The following is a 7,104-nucleotide window of genomic DNA, read 5'->3' as shown; positions in this document are numbered from 1 at the left end:
CCACACTGGGTTATGAGTCATTACTGTTTGTTTGCTTGTTTGTTATAGCTCTGGTTAGCCTGGAACTCACTATGCAGATCAGAACTCCCAGAGATTCCCCCTGCCTCTGTCTTCCAAGTGCTGGGATTTGGGGACAGTTTCCTAAAGTCCATGCTCCTTCCCAGCTGGTAGGCGACAGAACCCCCGAGGAACCTTTCTGGAGGAGACGCGTCAGCGAGGAGAGAGAACAAGGAAGCATATGGCAAAGCCTGTGATGGGTAAGGGTGCAGGACAGAGAGGCCCCAGTTCCCAGAGGACTCTATCCTCTCTCAGGACCAGATAGTTTGGAGTGATCCGAGAGGGCGCGCCCTTCTTTTCGAAGCCACCACAAGACAGAAAGTCCCACCCTTCAAACCCAGTTCTGTTTGTCACATTCCGGACCAAGTCATCAACCAAGCTTGACCTTGGCCAAGGGGATAACTACTGGAACGGAGCGAGCGGCTTTGGCTTCCTGTAATGTGCACATCTTCTCTGAAAGCAGGGAGGGCCGTGGGGGGGGGGCTGTCTGCTCTGGATGGAGCAGGTGGGGAAGGGCAGGGGCTCTGCAGATAACGGGCAAAGGCGGGCAGGAGCCAGTGATTCACGCAGGAGAGGAAACTCGTGTGCTTAGCCAGGCACAGAGATAATTCATTCCCACTCAGCTCTGAAAGCCAGGGAAATTTTAATAAATGCAATTCCATTCAAATGAACAAATATTTTAAAACACGAAGTTATTTAATCTAGCACTGAAGAACACTCACTGTCTTCAACAGCTCGTCACAAGCCTGGGCGTCCCCTCAAAGCCTGCCATGTGGGTCCTTCTCCAACGGGGCCCGACTCACAGGTGAGGAAACCGAGAAGGGATGAGTCTCCTCATCTGCAGCTGTCAGGTGCCGGCCAGGTGGCACGGAACGGCTGAGTAGATCTCAAGTATGATCTTAGACCTGGAGCCATCAATGCAGCCTAGGAACACGCTGGGAACCGCGCTGGTAGGGTCCACTCAAGACCTACTGAGCAGTCGTCCTGAGGATCATGCACCTATTTGTCCAAGCTCTCTTTGTGACCGTGTGGCTGGGACATCTCCCACTGGCTTCTGGGAGAGCGTGTACCAGGGCACAGGTAATGCCCATCTGATTGCTTTAACTTCCTTTCTCCTTCAGGCACCCTGACCTGCTGAGCCATCTCCGCAGCCTGGCACTGGGTTTAGAAACACGTCAGTCTGGAAGCAACCAAAGTCTCCAGACAGGAGAACTATGGCGTCGTGCAGTCCGACTACTGTACAGTAAGATATACAGCATGGCACAATGAGGTTCAGATCTGCCAGGGCTTTCCCTTAGAGTAAGCACCAGGTATCCTGATTCCAGAACCACCCCAGCCCCGAGCACATGGGGACACACAGCCACCCGAAGGGTAACTGCTGTCAGTGCCACAGGCAGGTTTGTTCTGATCTGGCCTCTCGCTGGGCAGGGGGTAGCAGGGTACTTCACGCCTCTTGAAGCTAGGTGATCATATGACTTACTTTTGCTGGTCAACCGTGAGAGGAGATGACTGTCCTGCCCAGACAGCACTCTTGCTGGTCTGTGCCAAGATGATACCTAGTCAAGCTGGGTCCCCAAGTGCCTGTGACAGGGACCGTTCAACTCCCCACAGGGTAGCATAAGACATGCCCTTCACTGCAAATGGTGTATGACATTATCTCTGGGAAGACAAGGACAAAGGTCCTACTCACCCTGATCGGGAGCCAATGACAGACCAAAGTATGGGTACCATCAAAATCTAGTCTATGATTTTTTGGGGGTGGGGGTGGTGGTTACTTACAGGACTGTGGGTGAAGAATTACTCACAGGAAAAGAAATGAATCAAAGACAGCTGCATCTCCAAAGTCCAACCCAGCATGGGTGACAGCTCACAAAAGCTGGGAACCTGGAGCACGCGGCAAAGCCAACAGGCAGCTATGGGCTCAGGCAGCTATGGGCTCAAGAGTGTCCTTTTCTGGTAGCGCAGTTGGTCTAAACCAGCGATTCTCATCTTGTGGGTCATGACCCCTTTGGGGGGTGTGTGTGCAATGACCCTTTCACAGATATTTACATTACAATTCATAACAGCAAAATTACAGTTATGAAGTAGCAACAAAAATAATTTGTGGTTGGGGATCATCAAAACACAAGGAGCTGTATTAAAGGGTTACAGCATTAGGATGGTAAACCACTGCTCTAAACCAATTCCAGGACACTCAGTCTCTGCCTCTTCTAGGCAACTTAGAGAATAGTCCATACTGCCTGATATATGCTAAGGAGAGCCCTAGAGAATGTGGTCAATTTCAGGGACTTCCTGAAGCTTTTGAGTTGTTTACTTCCCAGTGGAACCTTTCAGTTCCCTTCCCTCCAGGATGGAGTGTTTTCTTTCTCTCAGGGAATTGCTGCACAACAGCAAGGGGTTAAGGCTTATTTCTGCAAGGTGCCCTCCCCTGCTCTGACTGGTCCTGCAGGACATGGCAATCCCACACTACTAAGGTAGATGCAGACCACTCAATTTTATCCGCAGTGATAGCTAACTCTTTACACATGTGTAATGAGCTAGACAGGTTTGTAAATGCTGGCAATATCAGGTATACTAAAGGAAGTTTTGTGACTTTTTTCTTCTTCTCTGTTACACTGTCTAATTTTCTATAGAGAATATCTTATTATTTTTGGATGGTGGATGTTTTATTAAATCATTTCTTTGCAGTGGAGATGGGTCCTCTCTGGTCTGTATTAATTCAGGGAAAATCCTCAAGGGAGATGGAAAGAGATACATTGTAGCCTTTAGAGGTGGGACAAGCTGAGGAGGTTGTGGATCTGACCCTCAGTGGAAGGATCTGACCCCACTATGATAAGCAATCTGCTCCTAACTGAATGGGAGTGGTCCCGTCCCCCTGTGCGAGCTGCTGGGAGGAAGTGGTGACTTATGTTCAGAAGATGGAGGAATCTTCTGCCTTTGGGGGGGGCGGGGCGGGGTGTGTCTCTGTGTTGGTACCTTTACAATAGTGAACCTTTGTTTCCTCTGGAAGGAAGGAAGGGAGGAAGGGAGGAAGGCTGGCTGTTGTTACTGGCTGTGGTTAAACAGAACATGGGACGGAGTGTCTCAGAACCAGCTGCACAGCGCTCCCAGACTCCTCGAGGGCAGCCCCAGACTACCATGCTTCTGTACCAGAAGCTGAGCTGTAACCACACCATTGGGACAAGAGAAATGTTGGCATCTTTGGAAGAAGCTGGCTGGCACTCTGCGGCACAGGCCGAGGGCAGCAGGAGGAGAGCCGGGGATGCTGGCAGCTCGAGTGGCTGATATGTTTGGCATTTTGGGTTGTGGCATCCGTGCTGGCCCGGGTGGGCTGTGCTGTCTGTGTCTCGTGCGGAACACGGAGATGTCAAGAAATCAAGGGGAGGCTGAGTGTGGAGGCAGAGAGTTGGAACCCTAGAATCTCAGAGGCCGAGGAAGGGGTGCACCATGAGTTGATGCTAGCATGGGTTACAGAGTGAGACTCTGTCTCAGAAAATGAATCCCAGTATTCAAGGAGCTAAGGCAGGAGGACTACCCATGAGTTCTAGGCCAGCCTAGAACCGTGAAACCCCATTTCAAGCAACCAAACCTCCAAACAACTCTAAGAAAAAGAAAACGGAGGGATAACTGTGGAGTCATTAGTGGTAGAGTTGTTAAGGCTAGACCACTGCCGCTTTTAAGGTAAGAGAAGAGAGTGGCCAGGGACTTTGGAGACCCAGAGAAAGTCTACCTCTTCCTTTGGGCTATCCTGGGCTAGCAGCTCAGTTGGAGACTCTGGGACCTAAAGATTACAGCTGGGAAACCCCAGATTCCTGGGGCAGGAGGTGAGCTGACAAGGTTCAGAGACAGCAGGGCATCTGGCCCAGAGCCACACAGCTGGCCTTGAGGAAAGCCAGGATCTGAACTCAGGTCTGCAGTTACTTACAATATGCCACTGGGCCATGGCAGGGTGACCAAGAAAGGGAGACAGGACAGGAACAGGAAGGGGGGGCCAAGGGGGAAGGGGAGGGCCTCTCAGCTAGTTTAGCTGACCATCCCAATAGGGGATCTTGCACCATGTAGCTCCCTCCACTGACAGTGACCTGTTTATCCTGAGTCTGGCCTTGTACTAGGCTGTTGGCCACCACCTCCCCCACATACTTGCCAGTCCCCTGTGTCTCCCTTAATCCATCCTAATGGAGAGTCCCCAGAGAGGCTCTGGACACTGCCCACAGTATAAGACTGCACACCTGAAGGTAGGTCTTTCTGCTGATTTCCGTGTCCTGTTATTCTAAGGCAGCCACGAAACAGGGAAGTTCCCCAATGCCCCCCCAATCCATCAAACTGCTCCCCACTTCCCACATGTGTCCAGCTGCTTTCTGGGTTTCCCACACTTCCTAGAGCAGACCTTCAGGCTGGCATGTCTCCCCCAACCCCTCCCTGCTTTCTCTTTGCTCCTCTGTCAGTCACTGTGACCTCTAGCTTGCACACAGTTCATCCTGGGTCCCAGCGCCAGGCCTGCGACTTGGCACTGGAAAGCGGCTGCCTCCCCTTTCCCAGGTTCTGTGGAGTCTGGCTTCTCTCCTGGAGAGCAGTTGGGAGCTTTTCCTGGTAAAGAAAACATCACTCAGCTTCTGAGAGAAGCCAATGGGATGAGAGAAAGAGACAGGGCCTGGTTCATTGTGGGAGAGGATGTGGGTACAGAGAGGGCCAGCCACTGGACTAAGATCACACAGCAATTTGGAGAAAATCCAGGACTGGACCTATCTGTCTCTCTCTGAGGGGATCTTTCTTCAGTCATTCTGGGTGAGGTCAGCTACTGCCTGGGCCTTGTAGGCCGGAGTGGCTGTTTCCTATGACTGTGGAGGAGGGGCTTGGCAGTGCCCTGGTAGGAGGAGGGGCTTGGCAGTGCCCTGGTAGGAGGAGGTTTTTGCCTTTGGCTCTTTGATGCTCATTCTCTCGAACCCCTGGGGAATGCCTGAGTCATCGCTGAGCGGCAAACATATTTAGCTCCTTTCATCGTCCCTAATAAATCAACTTCTCCAGGTCTCTCATACCAGCCTCCAGCTCCAGGCTGCCTGCCCCCGTGTCCTGTCGCCTGACATCTGGGCACTACAGAGACTTCCAGCCCCCGGTTCCTGGCAGTGGTCCTCTTGCTGTTTCCTCTCTCTCCCCAGGCATTCTGGGCCAGGCCAGGCCTCCTCCTCGTGCTGGGCTGGCCTCCGTTCAACAGCTGCGGTCCTGAAGCCTTTCAGAGCTCCCTGCGACTAGGAGCTGCCCGGCATGGCAGCAGGGATGAGCCACCCCTTAGCCCTGACCCTGGCGATCACCACAGCATCCTCTTGGCCCACCAGGGCTTGTGTTGGAGCCCGGGGAATTTCTCCGAATACCTTACCTCATCTTGTCTCGTATGGGTCATGTGGGTGCATGTGAGTGTGTGTAAGTGTACATGTGCACATGTATAAATGTCTCAGCATATACAGAGGTCAGAGGACAACTGTCAAGGGTCGCTTCTGTCCTACCTAGTGGGTCCTCAGGATCTAACCTCAGGTTTGGTGCCAGGTGCCTTTATCCATTAAGCTTTCTTGCTGGCCCCACTGGCCTAAGTATTTCAAATATACCTAGTTATTCCCATTTTACAGATGGGCAGCCTGAGGCACCGAGAAAATTACTTAAGACATGGAAGAGAGCGAGCCCTTGTACCCAGGCCTTCTGGGAGGCTATCTATCATTGCTGCTCCTCCACAGGAGTAAGTGGCAACGGGAGACCTGCTTGTCACCCCTCCCACCACTCCAGCCTAGGGAAGAGTCTGTGCTGAGCCCATTCCTGAGACATTGTTGTCTGTAGACAACTCCATTAAAGGTTAGTGCCATTAAAAGAGTTCTCAGGGAGGAAGATGCAATCCAAACAGGGAGCAGCCTGTTCCGTGGTGCATAGCCAGAAAGAAGGCGGGAGAGGCAGATGTGTGTGGTCTCTGTAAGGGAAGAAGAGGCCCCTAAAGGGCTGCTCAAGGCCACAGGCCCTAATCCCGCATCCATGATCCCCTCACCAGGTTCTGGTCAGGGGTTCAGGCTCTGTCCTTCCAGCGGCAGAAGAAAGTTCATCTGTGTGTGGTGAGCGCTGCCTGCTGGCCAGATGTAGCACTGCACTTTAGCAGACATGGGTTAAAACCACCCCTGGGGAGCTCTTAAACAGAGTAGGAGAGACCTCCTACTGTTCTGGTGTGGTGTGGTCCTGGGCCTTCTCTGTCCCTAGAAATACTTGTCCTTTGGGTTTCACAGTTTCAGGGTCCCCAGGGTCTGGAACCTATTGATGCTGTGCTGAGGCCTCAAGGTTTTTTGTTTTTTGTTTTGTTTTTGTTTCTGTTTTTCAAATCAGGTAATTTCAGCCAACTAACAATTATTTTGAACCCATTGTGTGCAGTTGCTTAGTAAGTGCACAGACAGACTTGCATGGATCTCACAGTCTGGCAGGATGAGGTGACTCTGAAACACAGGCCTGGCTGTCTAGCCTAGACACCCTCCTCCTGGATTCATCTGCCCAGCCCAGGCCTTCACTATCCCCTGTGCACGCCAGTCTGCACTGGTTCTGCACTGAGGATTTGCGTTTGACACAGTCTCACTCTGTAGCCCAGGCTATCCTTGAACTCACAGAGATCCAGCTGCCTCTGCCTCCCAAATGCTGGGATTCAAGGCGTGTGTCACCATACTCTGCGTGCTATTTTTGAAGATTATTATTATTTACATGCATGTGTACGTGAATGTGTGATGTGAGTGTATGTGTATGTGCATGTGTGTATGCATGTATGTGCATGTGTATGTGTGAGTGTGTACACATGTGGATGTTTGCATGTATGTGTGTGCATGTGTGTGTGTGTGTGCATGTGTGTGTGTGTGCACATGAGTGTGTTCACTGTGTGTCTGTGGAGGCCAGAAGAAGATGTTGGTTCTCCAGAGTTACAGGTGGTATGAGCTAAGTGGGTGCTGGAAACCAAATCTGAGTCGTCTGGGAAGACAGCAAGTACGCTTAGCTGGTGAGTCATCTCTCCAGCCTCCAGCCTTGGATGTC

General features: G+C 51.7%; 1 long non-coding RNA gene across 1 annotated transcript; it reads left to right on the top strand.

Moving 5' to 3' along the window:
• Nucleotides 1–552: 552 nt before the first annotated feature.
• Nucleotides 553–2,749, top strand: Gm52187. The gene is made up of 2 exons (XR_003951539.1): nucleotides 553–862; nucleotides 1,179–2,749. It is a non-coding gene; the product is annotated as a predicted gene, 52187 (long non-coding RNA).
• Nucleotides 2,750–7,104: the final 4,355 nt, after the last annotated feature.

This window comes from Mus musculus, chromosome 15 (genome assembly GCF_000001635.26).
Source record: "Mus musculus strain C57BL/6J chromosome 15, GRCm38.p6 C57BL/6J".
Classification (NCBI taxonomy): Eukaryota; Metazoa; Chordata; class Mammalia; order Rodentia; family Muridae; genus Mus; species Mus musculus.
The sequence above is the reverse complement of the archived record's forward strand: the minus strand, read 5'-3'. Positions and strand labels throughout refer to the sequence as shown.